Consider the following 19,189-nt stretch of genomic DNA (forward strand, 5'->3'; position numbering starts at 1 on the left):
TCTATGGGGTTTGAAATATAACAGGTTATTAAACACACAGCCCAACAGCTGCAGAATCTGACAGAGACATTGTTCTCCCTAAACATTTGGTAATAGAGTATTTCAGATGATTGAATAGCTAATAAAGTCAGAGTCTTTGCTAAGTAGATGGATACCAGCAATATTGCAAAAGTAATTATAGATTTCTATCAAAAAATTCTTGACTCAAAATATTTACTCGCAGACTGAAGCTAATACGCAGATCTCAGTTACAAAAAAAAATATTTTAGCTGCTATTTAAAAGGTTTCCAATTTGCTCTACCGTAGTGGCTTCCAATTACAACCAATTTCAAGGTGTAAGTTTTCAGACTGAGTATTCCTTTTTTCAAGCTAAATCCCCACCAGTTGTCACATAAAACTAGTTTTCCCATTACTCATGTTCTTATGCTTTTTGGCAGCACAGGGATGCTTATTTCCTTTGCTCCTTCTCAGGCATTAGGCAGTTGGGATATCTGTACCTCTATAAATTTACAAAGTGGTAAAAAAGGGTCAGAGGAGCAAAAAACAGTGTTAGGGATGCTTGCAAAAAAACCACAGGAGAGTCCCTCATGCACAAAATTATTAATGTGCTTCTTTGTTGCTATTTCAGCCTTTTTTTTTCATTGATCTTTCAGATCCTTTACTCATTCTCTGAGAAGTCCACTAGAAAACCAGGGTATGTATTAAAATCTTAGCATACTCAGCTATGCCAGCTAATTCACATTCTGCAGAAAAAAATTCTTTACATCTGTAACTTATCCCATTATCATGGAGGAGCATGCAGCAGAGCTTGTACTCACACTCGAGCTAGTTTATCTGTAACTCTGATTATTTTTGCCTGGATTATAAAAAATAATGGATACTCATTTCCATTTAGTTGAGCCAACCCACATCATACAGCACTGCCCATGACTGCTTTGCTTTGCATTTCTTAGTGTCACCTCCTTTGCAGTCTTTATTAACCCCATGCCCTGCCTCAACACACTCCATTTTCCTCTTTGAAACCCGGTCTTGGGGACTCATTGCTGTTGTAAAAACTGTGAGAAATGAAATGGCAATGGCTCAAGTGTAGAACAATCAAAAATATTGTAAATATATACAAAGAGAAGATGTTGTTGAATTCTTCTCCTACCATTTGGATAGTGCTGCATTCTCAGAGAAAGCATTTCCAAGAAGCAGAGAGTTTCTGGGCACATATGTGTGGTACCTGGGCTGGAGGAAGAACACTGGAGGCCAGTCAGCTCCCACTGTGAATGTGGCTGCCCCTCCCACCTGTGGCTCCAGCATCACCATCCCTGGGGAAAAGGACAGCCCCTGCTCACCTATAAAATGCAGCAAGAACATGACAGTGGCTACAGCGGCGTGGGCAGCTTAACCTGCTCAGATGTTGCTGAGCAATGCCCACAGAGATTTCATATCCACACATAGTAAAACACACATCAAGATGCCGGATCTGAGCTCTAACCTCTAGGAAGACCTGCTAGGATTGAAGAGAACTGCTGGTGGGCTCTAACGTGCTGATGAGCTACAAAAATATCAAAACCATAAGCAGGATTGTCTTTACCTATCCCTTATGCACAGGAAGATCAGTGTCAAGAGCTAACTGTAAATAAAGGATGCCAACAGCACACATGGTCAGAGAGGGGTGTTGCACCAAGGATGCAGGCACAGGGTGCATTACAGATCACTGAAAGATGTACAGTTTGCTGCAGACTGGTGCAAGTACTTGTGTGTGCAGGATCCAACAGGTTTCGCGGGCTACTACAGTGCATATTAACATATTCATATCTAAATGTGGTTTCCAGATAAATTGAGAACTAGGTCCAAGCCAGAAATTTGTATCAAAATCCCAATTTATATGACAAAGTTCAAGGAGACATGTTTGTTTTGGTGTTTTTTGGTTTTGATGTTTTTTTTTTTTAATTACTAGCTATAGAAAGAGATGCTAGCTGCTAAATATTGGCTTAAATTTTCAAGACACTTTCCCTTCATGCTGTGCTTGTATCTAGGGTTTTGTTCCCATTTCTAGCAAAATTTGAGCCTAATAAAAAGTATTCTAACCTTCATTTATTGCAGTGGCCATCAGATAGCTAGATCTTTTATTTCTATTGTCAGTGGCAATAAGAAATTGGCAAGAAAAATGACTATTGTGGCTGTAACTGCAGTGTTATTTATAAACAGCTAGATGCAGAAGAAATGCAATTTAAGTTTCATTGTGAGCAATATTCCGTTCTAGAGCTCTCTAATGTACAAATCGTAGCTGCTTAAATTGTAGTCATTACTCTCATAATACAATAGTCTTTGTCATAACAAAGGGAAATTACTTTTCTGTCAATTACGTCTGCAAGATTAGTTAATTTGCACTTGCAAAGGGTTTGGAGCAGCATCTCAGTTCCATGGAGATGTTTCACAAAAGCATTTGGCAATTAAAGTTTGGGGAAAAGGAAGTCACTTTCAAAATGTAAAGAAAAGGACAGTGCATGCATCCTGAGGTGTCATATGCCAATGAAGAGCAGCAATGAAGAGCAGATCTATTACTGACAAACTGCCAACCTCAGTGCTGCAGAAACCTGTACTGAGGACCTGCAAGAGGAATGCTCCTCTTTTTCAGTACTGAGCAGCCACTGAAATGACTGGCAGCATTTGAAATCACTGCCGTGACTACACATCAGCTATGCAATTATCTCTAAAACATCCTTCTCTTTGGTATCTCCTTCTGCTGCTGTGTGTTTGCTTAATCCATATCAGAATGGAGAGAGCAAGAGCCAAAAACATGAAGAAGAATGTTATTTTTACTTACTTGCTTGGAAATTCTGTGGGAGCTTTAGCATGTCTGGCTTGGATACCCACCTAAGGCATCACATCTCCTGACCCTAGCAGCATAATTTAAGGTGTTGAAGTTTTAATGCCTGAATTCCTTGGAGGGACGATGGAAGAACTGTGTGCAACATTGCCTGAGACACAACACAGTGTTCTTCCACCACTGCTGAAAAAATGCTTCAGGAAGGTTCCCCCTTCTTTTTGCTTCATATGTCTCCACAGGTAGGTGTGGACATTAGGGACATTGTTTAGTGGTGGGTGTGACATTGTTAGGTTAAGGCTGGATTCAATGACCTTAGAGACCTTTTCCATACTTTTCCACTAATTCTGTAATTCTATTAATGAGTTCTGGGGTATCACCTGAGATCCTTATTGCTAAGATCAAGGGTATTGTGGGCAGGAGGTGTGGCTGTGCGTTCTGCAGGCTGTGAGATGCTCCGAGGGGTGAGGGTGCTGGCTGTAGGCTTGGCACGACATGGTACTGTCGCTCCCCAGCCTGCAGGGATTAACACCCACATAGAGAGAGCAAACAGGACCCAACAGAGACAGCAAATCTTCTCTTCCCTCCATGAAAATAGTGGAAAGGCCTTTGGAAAATGGAACATTCAAGAAAGGCCTCAGATTTAGGATGAAGAGTAGGCGGGGTTTTATACCTTACCTCTTTCCTGCAGCCAGGCAGAGTTGCTTAAATCACCTCAAAGCTGAGGTCACAGGTATTTTTTTTTTGTAAGTGGAGCAGAATAAGTGGAGTGCTGACACACTGTGTAGCTGTACTGTCATGCACTGCATGAAGCTGGCACAGCACAGCTTCACCTCTAGGTATTATTGCAATTAAAATGATGAAATAGCAACAGCACAGGCATCCTCGACAATGATGTCTGTGTTTAGGCATGTCAGACTATGCTGATACTGATATCCCGATGCTATATTGGCATCACAGCTCTCATGGAGTTTTGCAATGTTTTAAATCCTAACCCCTACCAAATTCCAACAAATACAGTCACAGTCCTCCTTCCTGATACCGCTCTCTTGATACAACAAGGGGCAGAGCATCTTATCTTTCCTCCCCATCCTGAGCTGCCTGTAGGTGCTGTTGCTGTGCTTTGGTGCAGAATATTTCAAAGGCAGAAATTACACAGGAGGGAGTTCTCAGCAAAGTTTACAGAATGTTTCAGGGCACCTTAATCATATGTTATTTCTGTTCCCATTCGGTAAATGAATTTGCAGCACTGCTCAGTCCAAAACTAGACTCTGCTCCATAAAAACTATGTCATCCATAGTCATCCATAAAAACTTTAGAAATTGCTTAAAAATCATGAGTGTTTATGTTGCCTTTAATTATTTTCCATTTCAGTTGCCTGGATTTTCTTTTGAGACACTTGTTCTTGGTTTACATCAAGGCTATGATCCTTCCTTGCACAAAAGATAAATCCACATTTGTTTCCAAGAATTAGAACTAGGTGGGGCTAAATTCTGCAGGATAATAAAGATAGGTATGAAGACATAAGCACAAGCATAAGGATATAAGAGTGTAAAGATATATACCAGGTATAAAGATATTGACTGCAATTTTCAAAGTTTCAGCTTGAGACAGTGACAGACAATATCCAAAATTACTTTCCTTTATTTTTTTTTCCCTTTGGCTAAATTCCAAAATAATAGAGTCAGTCCCACTTGTTTTTTCACAATCAGTCTTTAAATGCCCCCTCTTTAAAATATACTTAGTTTACCTATTTGTGTCATTATAATAACACGCCAGGGAAAGAGCTCTTAGCTCTTTATTCACAGAGGAACAGAGAGAAACCACATCAATTTCTGGTTCTATATGATAAGAAAACTACTGAAAAAGTTGGGGTTTTTATGATTTCTAGATATGCCATTCAGACTCCTGTAATTTCAGGACATAATGCAGTGGCATTAAAGCATCTGGGGTTTGAATGTTGAAAAAGCCAGTTGTGGCTGTAAAGGTTTTGGGATCAACAGTATTTGGGATCCCTCTAATTTTTCTGGATACACCCAGGGAGCTTGTGGTCTGGATTGCTCAGTGGTGCACCTCCGTCCAGCCCTGCACATTCCTTTTACATGTGTGATCCCAAAAGCTGCCCCTACCTTTGACATATGAATACAGTTGTGTTTTTGGCTTTTTTTTTTTTTTTCCTGAGAACATAAAACCAGCAATTTAATTGAGGTAATTTAATTTGTCTTCAAAACAATGCATAATGCATTAATTAAAGTAACTTAATTTGTCTTCAAAACAGAGTATTATTCATTTACCCTAAGGCATGAGACACATAGTACAAAGGGCAAAAAACATCAGAGGTACATGATTCTTACTCATACCTTCATGTTTCCCCTTGACAGCTTTTGTGCTTTCTCATTTTCAGCTTCAAGGAGCATTTGTGTTGTATTAGCACCAGTCTGTTTTTACAGCGCTTTCCTTTGCCCTTAACTCCCTTCCTTTCACACATTGCTTCTGGACAGCTTCTCTCAGGTGACTCAAAGGCCCCAGTTTTGCAAAGCTTTTGTGAAAGTATAGTGTGATACTTCTCAGTCCTGAAAAAACAGAGATATTAGCAGTGTTGTGACCAAGGTGTTATCTTTTAGGTCCACAGACCTCCTTGACTTTGTGGACTCTTTTGCATGTGTTCAGCTTCTCTTCAACTGCTTGATCATTTTCATAACCCCTATTGACTATGCACAACAAATATCCTCATCTCACAAACGCACATGTGGAAGCAAAATATTAATTAAAAGAAAAAAAAAATCAGGCACGTTTTTCTAGTTTCCTAGTGGAACTATTTGTTCCAAAATAACAGCCTGTGTTACATATCTATTATCAGCAAAAAAAAAAATGCTACAGAATACTAAATAGTTATAAAAGGTAAGGTTTTATAAAACTTTAAAGTTTTGATAATTAAAAAAAAATATAAAAATTTTGTAATTAGGCTGCATACATCATATGGGTATTCTGTAAGGTAAACCTTGTGCCCATACAGATAGAATTTAGTAAGTTTCTTTTATTAATAGAGTGCTGTTGTTGATAATGTGGCCACATAGCACAAAAATATCTGGTATGTAATGATAAAAAGTACTTAAAAAGAAACTATTTTAGTTACAGTTCATCTGAGTCTTAGCTTCATCTAATACCCACTTCAGTGGTAGATATGAACACACTTCATTCTAGGAACTTGGGAAACTCCAGAGAAGAACAGGCCAGTTGGCTTCACTGGTGTGTTTATTTCTTGGTGATACTGAATGTTTAGAGACTTGTGTGTTCCTGGAAGTTCTCACAGCAGGTAGCATTTGTAATGAACTCCTTAAAATCTGAACATACCATGTTCTTGTTTGCCCTTCGGAGTAGCTAGGAAACCAGCCTCACCCCGGAGGCATCTCTTCCCTTCAGACCTTTTCATAGCTTTGGCATTTCTAACTAGCTGAGATGAATTGCTATTGGTAAAAATATCACAGAATTAAGTTCTTTAGCTGCAGCAAGAGAGCAACATCCATAAAGTGGATGTTTCTGACCAGCAATATCAGTCAGAGCTGGCTCTCCCATTTGAAACAAGGCCAGCTAATGCCTCTGGGATGGATCTCAGGAGATAGGACAGAGCCTGCAGAGAGCCACACAAAACCTCTCCTCTCTGTAGCGCAGGAGCTCAGGACTGTCCTCGCGTGCAGAACAGGGAAATCAAAACGGTTGCAAGGAAGCCCCACCTATAATACAAAATAACCCCATTAGTCTCTCCATGACAAAGACCTGGGAGTTATTTTGCTGGGTAGGTGGCCATGGGAACAGTGTGGTTATCATCACACAACAGAGACGGAAACCAGAACTTTCTCCAGGAATGGGGAAGCAGCCTCCAAGAGTATCACAGGGAGCAGCACTTTCACAGTGAGAAGCCAAGCTTCCTAAGATAACATCACCACTACAGAACACCACAAACATAAAAATTATCAAGGGAAACCTAAAATCTTTCTGAGCAGGAGGAAAGAAAATAAAGAGTAACCATACATTTGCTTTCTAGAGATAGATGTCAAAGGTTAGGCAAGGTATGAAGTCACATAGCTGGATTTAGCTTCAACCTTGCATAGACTGGAGACACAAAGCTGAAGTTCCTGAAGTAAAAGTGAGATTGCTCTATTTAATCTTTGCTTTTGGAAGAAGCTAGAGGTGAGAGCACAACTGAAAGCTGGCAGGTCCATCCTTCTGCTAGAACCATGCACAATTGCAGTAACTCTTCGTTCATCTCCTCGGCCAGCCTGGCAGGGACGGCAGCTGCCTGTATTGAACCACATTCCAACTCTGGTCACACTGGAATGAATCCAGGGTCATGTCATTGACTTCAATGAAGTTATTCTCTATTCATTCTTGTTAGCTGAGAATCTGGCCCATTCTATCTAGGCAGCAATATCTAATAGAGAAAATACTGCCAAATTAGGGGAACAAGAAGAACTAAACTATGCGACATGAAGAGGAAACATTTTATGTTATAAGGATTATAGAGGCCCTGTAGTTTAAGGACTTTATCAGCATTGAAAGGACAGTTGGCTGAAATGCATTTCTATATATGCCTAGATTATCTTTTAAGCCTCATTTGCTGTTTAGAAAGTGAAAAGAAAATGTATTGATTTTAACATTATTGAAATAAAAATACTGCAGTTTGTTCAATACAGAACACTAATTCATTTTACATCTATGAGCAGGACTCTTCCATTTCGGATTTCCTCTACATCAATTAAGAAGGCCTCTCTGGCCAAAATATATTGAGTTTCATGATTTTCTCTGTGGGACCACTTTTCTGTTGGTGCCAAATTCAATTTTGGGAAAAGCGCTGTGTTTTGCTCTGCTGGATAAACCCAGGTTGTCCCTGCTGTAGTGACCAAAAAAAGATAGAGAAAAGGAATCAAGGTAAGGGAAATTTATCACCACTGTATTATTTCCAAATAAGTTCAGATTAATTCTCAGCAGGGCTTGATGATACAGTATATCTGACTTTACAGAAGCCAGTGGTATAAAAAAGACTCTGCAACCAATGATATAAGCAAAAAGTTACAGGTTTACTCCAGCAGTTAATTTGTTAAAGAAATACTGACATTTACTTTTTAGCAGGCAATGGACTGAATTGCCTCACTGCCTGTTGTACTAAGCTGGTATCATCCCATGTTATGTGCTCTGACTAATGCAGCAGAAATGCACGTGTATGCCCACACCTCATCTGGATGCTGTTTGTGTTGCTGCATGATCTGGAGGCACACAGAAGGAGAATGAGTGGTGATGGACCCACCAGGGATGGGGTTTCTGCTGAGAGTGGTGACGGATCCACTAGGGATGGGGTTTCTGCTATACCTACCTAGCAGTAGCATGCCACTTACCCACAATTTTCACTTAACCTTTGGATTTCACCTCGACTTACCAGAATATAAATTTATAAACTGATACAACACCCTTGCCAAGAAAGAGAAACATGAAGAACAGAAGAGAAGTGAAGTGAAGTGAAGTGAAGTGAAGTGAAGTGAAGAGTAGAGAAGAGAAGAGAAGAGAAGAGAAGAGAAGAGAAGACAAGTGATGCCTGCTTACTAAGGAAAATGTATGTTAAATTGAGAAATGTGTTGGTTTGTTCTGGGTAGCTAGAAAGAGCTGTGGAACAATCCAGATAGGATTTAAGACAACTTAAAAAAAAATTTTTTTTACAGCATATATCTCAGCTTGCACTAACATCAAAGTGAATCAAGAAAAGTTGTAGCATGTAGCTCTTTTCACACAAGATTGTATATAAAATAACATCCTAAGATGACAGGGTCCTGTTAGACCATCATGGACAATTCCCATAAGGAAGTGAAAATATCACAAGCCTGGAGTGGCAAATTGCCTGCTCAGGTTTGGACTTCTGATCTGGGTATCAACCCCTAGAGCTGTCCCACAGAAATTATTTTCATTTTTCCTATGCAAGAAAGACCAGGTTATTAATGTTTCAGCTACAGAAATGGTCCTCCTGTGCTAGAGCAATGTATCTGTTAGAATTAGTTCCGTGAATCTGCATAATAATGGACAATATTCTCTTAAACTCATTTCTTGCAATCATCATTAATTGGCCAGCTTTCTAACACCTGGTACCAACAGATTTTTCATCCAGCAAGTGCAGTGCCACACAATGGTAACAGCAGGTTTTTACCTAATCCCTCTCCATACACAAGCAAACATCAAATGTGCCTGTAACAAAGACACACAGACCAGCCTGACATTTGCTGATAACTCCCAGGAGATTCTCCCTCAGTACAACTAGTCCTGCTCAAACAGATTTTCCAGTGGAAAAGATGATTTGAAATAATTTCAAGCTAGACTAATTGCACTCACTTGAAAAGAACATCCTTCTCTTCCTCAGTGTGCACATATATTAGTCCAGCTGTAAGTGCAGCTAACACTTTGCAAAGTTTTCCAAAGTAATAATTATTTCATCTTAGGACAATTCACAATAGCTTACTTGATAATGAAGTTATACTTCATGCAAAGATGCACACACACATATACATGCACACACAAAATAAAATTTAAAAAATTTTAAAAAGTAGGCATTTAAAACTGCTTTTAAATTCCACTCACAGTTTTAAAGTTCAAGCATAAAACTTCTTGCCTTGCATCTGTAGCTCCAAGCTGTCTGTAAAGATAACACAGACCATCAGATATCCTGGTTTTGTTTCCTTGCATAAAAATATCATCTGTGACAGGCACAGGAGCTGACTTCAAGGACCAGCCCCTTCAGCGGAGCACACCAATCGGGAGACCCGGGAGCACATGTGGAATGCTGCTTGCCAGCCCGCCGGTCACGGCCACGGGCAGCATCTGCTCTGCGGGACACGGCTGCCAGATGAGCTCGGGTGTCACCGAAACACCGCGCTGGAGGTGCCACGGCCCCCGGCGGTGCCCGGGTGTCCCCAGCCCAGCCCAGCCCGGCCCGGCCCGGCCCGGCCCGGCCCAGCCGGGGGAGGCTTTCACAGCGAGCGCCTCAGTGCCGCTGCTCCTGCTGCACCAGCCACAGGGACAGCGGAGCCTGAGGCCAGGCGTTGTGCCTTGCCCCTTTCGGCATTATTCTTTAATGTTTTAATAAAAATAATCTCATTTATCATTATATTTAATGCCTCTTCACTTTTTCTCTTAGTCGCTATTCTAACCCAATTTAGAGTTTTATATTCCAAATCTTATCCCTGGAAAACCATGGCTGTGGAAAAGTCCTGGGCATTGAAAGCCCCTCATATCAGGGGCCTGGCAGTGCTCCTAACCCTTTGGGTCAGCCTCACCTGGGATTTCCTCCCTGTCCTGACGCCGCAGGGCTGTCTGCCCACAGGCTCCCCGCCCCTCCTGCCTCTGCCACAGCCGCCCGGTTGTTCCGTGCAAGCTCCCCCCACAGCTCTGCTCTGTGCCTGTCAGCCAGAGAGGTCATTTTCTTCTTGCATCCGTTTAACTTGGTGACACTTAAATGCGCACCGCTAAGAAGTGGTATTTAGGGGCACAGACCCCGCGCCTCCCTGCTCCCTGCGTGCTCAGCCCTCGCCCCGAAGCGGGCTGGGAGGAGTGCGTGCCTGGTGTCTGCTAACGCGGCTCGGGAGCGCAGCCGGAACGCTGCGCTCGAAGCCAAAACTCAGACCATACATAGGTGAGCGTGATGAACTAACATCTGTAGGTCTGTTTTCACTCCTGGAAGGGCAAGTCGCAACATGACGGGAAGGGAAACCAATAAACACACAGTGCAAAAGCCGTGCCTTTTCCAGCTGAAGTAGGAGACCTAAAGGCCTTCCCCTCCTCGCACCTCTCATTAACCTCAGTGCTGGCTTTATTAACTCTGAGTAGCAGCTTTACTTGATCAGATAACCTGACTTTTGCATCCAGGGTGCAGGTTAGAGAGGACTGGCTGTAATAAATACTGCCGTCTCTAGTCTGAATAACTTGCTGGTTTAATTACATTAATTTTGCTTCTAATTTCTAGTTTAGTAGATTAGTAATTCACTAAATGGTCATTTTACAATGTTTTCCAGTGGTGAATTAACCAGGCTTGTTAAAAACCTAGACAAAGCTCTGTCTTCCACCCTCAGAAGCCACTGGTTTCTCAGAGGAAAAATTCCCACAGAATGTCACTGAGACAGGACGGACTTCAGTCAGTGAAATAAGTTCCCGCCGGATTCAGGGTGGAATTTCCCATTTCCAGAGGCTACGGCCAGCACACCCCAAGCAGGAAATAACTCTCCGTTAGCAAGAGCCAAGAACCTTGGTGGAAGCGCTTTCTTTCATCAGCCGCCGGTGGGGCGGGGAGGAGCCAAGAGGGACCGTCTTTGGCGTGTGGAAGGTCTTTTGCAAATCTGCAACAAGGAGCAAACTCCTTTCCAGTTCCCAGCCGAGAACATTTTGTTCAGAGGTTTCCGAGCTGGGAGCAGCTGGGGCAAGGCAGGCCAGAGGTTTTCCTGCCTGATCCTGATCCTGGTTCCGCACCCAGGGGTGGTTCCGCAGAGGGGTAGAGTTGGGTCAGCCTGCCTGGCTCTACCTGGAGCTGGGACAAACCTTCAGCCTCTTTTGCTGCTGAAGAAGATGCACTGTCTGGCAGCATTTTAGAGGGAGAGGTGGAGGAAAAAATGTTGAGCCTTGTAAAACGGGTATTTCCACTGTGTCTGAGACCTTGCTGGGGTGATGCATTGGAACCTGAGCAGAAATCTTCCTGTACAGCCAGGGCAGAGGCTGTTCAGAGGCTCACTGTCTTCCCACAAGCTTTCAAAGGGTCTTACTTCACTTCTCATTTTTTGGTCCTACACGAGGTCAAACCTCCCAAAGAGACAGTTTTGCCACACCCAGACCCATGCCCACATGGCAGTGACAAGTGGCACCCACCGCGAATCTGCAGTGGCACATGGGAGAGCTGCCTGAGCCCTCTGCCTGTGGGTACTTGCTGTGGCTGCAGAGGGGATGGCACAGGTGGCCCAAATTTGCATTGGGCCTGGGAAACTCAGCCTGATAGATGGTGTTGAATGTGCAGACAATACAAGTTTTGAAAGCTAAGCATGTATACACATAAATGGCTGAGATTTAACAAGTCACCTTACCACAGCAGTGAGAGATGGACAGTCCTGACATCTCTCTCAGCCTATTTACTTATCAGCACTTTCTTCCCTGCAGGACAGGTGTGCCTTTTATTAATTCCCAGCTATATTGCGTCTCACCGAACTGTCCTTTTCCTTTACTCTCAGCATGCATTTTTTTCCCTCTCCTTTTAGTCCTGATTATGTCTGACTGTGTCCTACCAAATTTCTATCCTTGGTATTTACAGCTTGCAAATATTTGTTGGTTTATTACGTTGCCACTGAGCCACCACTTCACCAAGGTCTGTGTATATTTTTCCTCATGTATCAGTTCCTCTAGACCCCCTATTTTTTGCTGCTCTTCCCTGTAGTGTTTGCAGACTTTGTTTGGTTTTAAAAGGCAGCAGAGGGAAGTTTAATTCTCTTTTCTTTAAAGAAGGGCAATAGCAAGGTGAAATTAAACAAATATTAAGGAGAGTTTCAGGAAAAGTTGCATTTGAGATGGCCAGTTCTAAACTTCATACTTGTTCCCTCTTATTTGCCAGATTTATTTGGATCACTAGCATTTTATGCTGCAAACCTTCGCAGCCCCTTTTGCCAAACACATAAATACATAATTCACTGTCCTGGGTAAATTCATTGACTTGCATGAAGCCCCCTGGATAGGCAGGTGCATCTGTGGGCAAACAGCTGTGTGACTGCAGTCTCAGGATGAGACCTTCAGTGATACCTAGGAATCCAACCTGCACCATTGCCAGAAAGGTGGGGTTTTCTGCAGCCAAAATGCAGAACCCAGGAGGAGCTTCAGCCCTGCCTGAAATACCAGTCACAGGCGGCTTCTGGGTCAGTGGTCACTGAGAAGGTCACACTGGTACCTGTCTCTGTCTCTGTATCTCCCCTGCATTACCCCAAGGCCAAAGTACAAACAGGCATCTGAGTAAAGAGAAATCTGTTGCAACACAGTGTGAGTACAACAAGTCTCTCCAGCCTTTGCCACCAGACGCTGCCTGGTTGCCTTTGGCACAAATTGTACTTCAGTCAGCTAAGGATCTCACTGGAATCTCACTATACTTACTAAGATTTAGTGAGAGATGAAGAAGAAAAAATAATCTCCAGAGAGTTTAAGTAAGGTTTGATTATTCATGGGACCAGCAGGGGAATGGTAAAATTCTCATGGATTTGTTGTGAGCCTCTGGCATTGCACCAGACTGCTGTTTTCCATCCACTCTCTTTTTCTGGATGCTCTTAAATCCAGACTGTAACTTTAGATAAGTGAAATTCTGCATAGATGATGAAGAATCAGAGGACAATTCAGGGCTGCCCTCCATCTAGTGTATTTTAAGTACTTCAAGGAATTTTGACTCCTTACAGATCCTGGAAAAAAAGTTAAATCATGCACCTTTTGTATAACTCTCTGCACCAGGGGCTATTCCCTGTGGACTCTGTCTGCAATGCAGCAACCAGAGAGAACAAGGTCTGTAATTTTAGTTCAGGTTAATTTGGGCTTATTTTTATTTACACAAGCTACAGCAAGCCGTAGCAGGGCTACAGATGCCGCAGTGTTTCCATTAAGGCTGATTAGTAAATCAACTCAAAAGCAAACAAAAGCAACTTAAAAACAGACAAGAAAAAGGCAACTAAATAAGTGTTTAACAATGATATCTACTTGTCTTTGTAATAGTTTTCATGGTCTTGTGGTTTAGGCCTGTTTTATGGTCCTTTTAATTTCATGAAATGTGTGGCATGCTGTCAGTATTTTTTTCAGCTCTCGAAATAACTGATAAGCAATATGACATTTTATCAAAAATCTCATAGCAAGGATTTTAAAATAATACCTGAATGGAATTAAATCCTATCATGTTGCCCTACAATGATTTCTTAAAAGTGTGAAAATGGGGGAAAACAAATTCCTCTCTAAAATTCTTCGTAACTTACACCAAGAAAAGGGAAGAACGCCTTCCAGCTGGTCTGATTAACAGCTAAAATGTCATATAATGATATCAGTGTAACAAATATGTTTCATTTTTCCCTAGATAATTTTAGTTAGCAGCTAGAAGTATCACCCGGGTCAGAAATTAATTTTTAAAAATTAATATAATTAACTGCTGAACTGCATTTCTCTCTCAGAAAGTAAGGTCAAAATTCTGGTTTAAAAGACTTTTTTTCCAGTAAAGTTAGCAGTTTTCAGCTTCCTAAAACCAGCACTTTGAGGATGAATCCAAATATTCTAGACTGAACTTCTGAGGGAAACTTTCTATGAATCAGCTCAACCAGCTCCCCCCAACAATAAAGCACTTGTGACTGCAATAGCAGCGTCCACTTTTCATTAATATGCAGCTATCAGTGTGGTGAGTCACACTATAAAGTATCTAACAACTGTTCTCATAAATACCATACACCATCTGGTAACTGAATCAAAAGGCTACATGCCAATTTTACTTTGGGATAGAAAGGTCTGTTTTAAATTTGCACACATAGTCTCAGGGTGCACAGATATTACAAAAAAATTAGTATAGAGACAGGTCATCCCACCCAATTCCCTAAAAGTACAGCAGAGAATGAAAAAAAAAATCAGTGGGATATTTTGAAATTCTACTCTTTGTTCTCATTGCAAGACAGAATTACAGGATTTGAAATTTTCATTATTCATGCCAAAAGATGCCAATCTTTTTTTTTTTTTTTTTTTAATATTCTTAGGGAAGATGTCTACATTGAGTTTCATACTAAATTATATTGAAATGAAGTGTTCTGACATGCCCAAAATACAAAAAAAAATTTCTTCTGAATTTGCTGGAGTGACATAAAATACTTTGCTTCATAGCAATTCAGTTTGAGATTTCCACTTGGTGACAACATCACCTCATCTCGCAGGAATGCTGGCTCCTGCCATCATCCCATCACTCAGGCTGGACACTGATTAGGTCACACAAGAAGTCCCCTGGAAGTCCCCTGATGCAGCTCACTCAATGACAAAGCCTAGGAGACTTAACAAGAGGAAGCTTTGGACATTATCACTGCATTGACAAACACTGCACAGTTGGAATTTAATTTCTATAAAACTCAGATAACTCAGACTGCTGAGGTTTATTGTGCTGACATAGAAGTTAAGGGCATTTCGGTCAGAAAGGGTTTGAATGCTTATAAGATGTATTAATTAGTCTAATGAAATGTACTTGTCAGAATACATTTCTGCCCTGTTACCCATACATTTTTCAGTTTCCATTTCTCAGAAATAAACCAATTATTATCTAACCCCTTTCACTGAAGCTGCCTCCAGTCAGTTATAGAGTATGAACTTAAACTGGCTGCACTCCAGAGGTTATAGTGGGAGGGAAGGAACTGTGGAGGTGATAGAGGGACTGAACATGACTCGAATAACCCATGGGGAGCTGGAGCTGAAGATGTATTATAGTGCGTGGGCCCAAAGGAGCAGATATGCAAGAGGTAAGCAGGAACAAATCAATATGTAGAGTATAAAAATAAAATTCTATCAAATGATGTATATCTCCTTTTCTCAAGTGAATGTTAGAAAAAAAAACTATTGAGAGGTTTCCCTGGGCACACTTTCAGAACAAAGGATACAAACTCCCAGGGAAGGGGAACCTGCTATGTGCAACTTACTGTCGGGCTCTGGGGTAACTGTGCCCCTCAAAAACCAAGTGTTGCCTTCTAAATGCAAGCAGAAAACTCTACCTTCTAAATGTTCCTTTTTCTCCACCCCCAACCTGTCAGCTGGCTGCAGCACAATCCTGTTTCTGAACGCCAGGTTCACAAGGTACTTCACAGACATGCCTAAAAGCCTTCCACACTGCCCATATAGAAATGTTGGCCCTCAGAGGCTGGCACCATCAGCTTTGACCAGTCTTGCAAAGCACTGGCAAGTTTTAGAAAGGAATACTGAAGTACTGAAAACTCTCAATTAACTCTGCAAAGAAATACAAAATTGAAACAACTTCCCTCCAATTGTGACCAACGCTCCATTGCTGGTGATCTTTCTGTAATTATAAAACTGCAGGCAGCAGCACTCTTGTGTGTTTATTTCTTGCACCGGTTTTGATGGTTGTGCCCTTCTGATTCACTAAGGCAGCTATCTACATTCTGGCTTATTTGAGACTGGTGGCTATAGCAGTAAGAATTTATACAATGTCTAGGAGATCATCATGTGCAACTATGAACAAGAAGGACAGCCCTTTCATTCTCAGATAATTTTTACACAGGGTAAAGCTCACAGAAATGGAAGTAGGAGAAGATTCAGAAGAGAAAGATACCCTTTTTCTTCCCAGTCTAATCACAATAGTTATATTGAAAGCAGAGGTGAGAGAAAGTGACTGGCATGAAATTTACCAAAACAGGGCCCCAGCCTGTGTGGGGTACATATTTCAGCACCTCTGGAGGGCTCATACCATTGTTCTTTATAGGTTATGATATACTATTATTAATTATCCCATTTAATGTAGTGTTCTTGCTTCTTAGAGCACCAACTTATTTATTGAGCATAAACATTCTGTAATTAATTGTATTTAAAGAAATCACTTGAACCAATTTGGTTTATGAAGTTGTGTTTCCATTCACCTCCTCCTTGATCATCTCTGTCTTAAAGCAAATGATTCACAGCAAGTGAGATAGTTCCCTGTCATGCCTGCACACACCAGTTCTGGCACAACAGAACAGCTCTGACCCTTCAAACTCGCACCTAAACTTTCCCAGGGACAGACTTTTGGCTTGGTGTTCAGGTTTCTTGAACTCCCAGAGTAAGAGTAGAGCTGTGGTATGGAGTTTCATCACTGAGTCCTGGGTTGCAGCCTGTGTACTCCCTGAGAAGCAAAGCCTCCAGCCACATATCTTTGTTCTGAGAGCTGAACTTCTAATGCTGTCAGAATCAAACAGAATTCAGAATTCTCGAATCTGTGTGTAACATTAAGATCTCCTTGTTCTACGAGTATATTAAAAACACTGAATGTGTCAGATCAGGCTCAGTCTCGCCACCAGTGTGCATATTGTGAGAAACACGTGTCCTTGCCATGCTCTGGGCAAAGCTGAACTACTTCTGCCTTTGATCCAAGCAATAGAAGGGAAAGTGGATGCCTTAGGAGCATGCCAGCCGTAGGTTCATGCATTATGCTTGCCAAGATTGTATGGATTTCTGCTTTTGGCACAAAATTGTGGCATGCTTTTCTCTTTTTGGCAAGTGGACGCATCTTGGCAATGGCACATTTCAGGCTTGTGTGTGCTTGCAACGTGCATGGAAAATGTACTGTCCCAACACCCCACCCCAGCACGAATAATAATTCTATTTTTTTTTTTCCATAGGAGCATTCTCAGGAACATATCATAAGCTCACAGAAATGCTGGTTGCGAGGGACCTCTGGGGTTCACCCTGCAGCTCTATTGCCAGCACTTGGTCAGGTTAGCCATGCTTTTTCTAATTGAGTTTTCAGGACCCATTCCAAGGATAAAGATTCCACCACCACTCTCATTAGGCTTTCAAACTGTTTCCCAAACTCTATCCTGAACCTCTCAGAACACAGTCTGTGGCCATTGCCTCTTCTGAAACTGGGCATCTTCCACTTCGAAGAAATCCTCGATTCTGTAGTATTTTTAATACCCATTAGCATAGCTGTGGGCTGCTATTTCATTGCCTCCTGGTGTCCTTTTCACCCTAGACACCTCAGCATCTCCTTCACGTAATGGGCTTTAGGCCCAAAGCTGGACACTGTTCCAGATAGGCCAGTGCCAAGTAGAGGGGATAGTAACAGTCCTGGCTTTGTCCCAGCAATGGAGCTGAGAAAGCAGTCTTCTTCCTCTGGGATGGAAGCTTAGGCTGGATCATATTTAACCTAGCACCTGGATCCTTAAGTTCTTTTCAGTCAACAGGGCCAGGCTGACTCAGCCAGTTGTTTCCAGTCTCTTCTGGTGCAGGGGTTATTCTGCCACACACACAGGGCTTTGCCCTTTTCCTCGCTGAAGGGAAAGTGGGATGACCTATCAAGGTTCTCAAGGTTCTCAAGATAATGTTGAACTGAAGCACAGGAGTTGAGTACCAGCTTTTTTACCTCACCTCCAACTAGTGTATTGTGAAGTTTTCTGTTAGTCATTTCAGAGACAATTATCAGCATTTAGCACCTGTAGTGGTAACCACAGACCTCAACTAGAATTATGGAGGCTTTATGCCTCTTTAAAAGTAGCAAAACTGAGCTATTTTATCTTAGAAACATAATAGTTCAGGTTGGAAGGTTCCTTTAAATGTCATCCTGTCCAACCACCCTGCAATAAGCAGGGACATCTTCAACTAGATCAGGTTGCTCAGAGTTTGATCCAGACTGGCTTTGAATATTTCCAGGAATCCTAAGGATTTGCTTTCAAGAAGAGAAACAGAAGAAAGTACATAGAGAAGAAAGTACATGAGGTAGGTTTTGTTGGTATTACACATTCAGAGACAGTCAAGGTCATAGAATCATAGAATCAAAGACTCATAGACTGCCTTGGGTTGGAAAGGGCCTTAAAGATCTTGTAGTTCCACCCTCCCTGCCATAGGCAGAGTCATTAGACCAGGTTGCTCAAAGCCCCATTCAAGAGGGCCACAACTTCTCTGGGCAGCCTGTTCCAGTGCCTCAACACCCTCACAATGAAGAATTTCTTGCTACAATCTAATCTAAACCTATTCTCTTGCAGTTTCAAGCCATTCTGCCTCATTCTGTAAGAAATTTATCTCCTTCTTTCTGGTAAACTTCCTTCAGATGCTGGAAGATCACAATTAAGCCACTCCAAAGCCTTCTCTTTTCCAGGCTGAACAATCCAAATTCTCTCAGCCTTTCCTCATAGGAGAGGTGCTCTACTTCTCTAATTATCTTGGTGGCCTCCTCTGGCTTGCTCCAACAGGTCAGTCCTTCCTGAGCTGGGGACCCCAGATCTGGATGCAGCACTGCAAAGTGGAGTAGAGGGGCAGTATTCCCTCCCTCAGCCTGCTGGCCACGCTTCTTTTGGTGCAGCCCAGGACACAATTGGTATTCTGGGATGCAATCCCACACTTTGCTGGCTCATATCCAGCCCCTCACCCATCAGCACCCCCAAGTCCTTCTTGACAGGGCTGCTCTGCATCTGTTCATCCCTCTGTACCAGGGGTTGCCCCAACCCAAGTGCAGCACTTTGCACTTGCTCTTCTTGAGCCTCACAAGGTTCCCATGGGCTACTTGTCCAGCTTATCCAGGTCCCTCTGGATAGCATTCCAGGTGTGTCAATTATACTGCTCATCTTGATACCATCTGCAAATCTGCTGGAGGTACACTCA

General features: G+C 42.1%; 1 protein-coding gene across 1 annotated transcript in view; it reads right to left on the reverse strand.

The window, feature by feature from the left end:
* STARD13 (StAR related lipid transfer domain containing 13) overlaps positions 1-18,337 on the reverse strand; it is a 303,442-nt gene extending 285,105 nt beyond the window's left edge. Inside the window, exons 1-2 of the mRNA XM_068181983.1 lie at positions 17,960-18,337; positions 9,440-9,494 (exon numbers count right to left, since the gene is read on the reverse strand). The gene's annotated coding sequence lies outside the window, so the exon portion shown is untranslated. The remainder of the gene's footprint in view (positions 1-9,439; positions 9,495-17,959) is intronic.
* Between the last annotated feature and the right edge of the window lie 852 nt (positions 18,338-19,189).

This window comes from Anomalospiza imberbis, chromosome 2 (assembly GCF_031753505.1).
Source record: "Anomalospiza imberbis isolate Cuckoo-Finch-1a 21T00152 chromosome 2, ASM3175350v1, whole genome shotgun sequence".
In the NCBI taxonomy this organism is placed as follows: Eukaryota; Metazoa; Chordata; class Aves; order Passeriformes; family Viduidae; genus Anomalospiza; species Anomalospiza imberbis.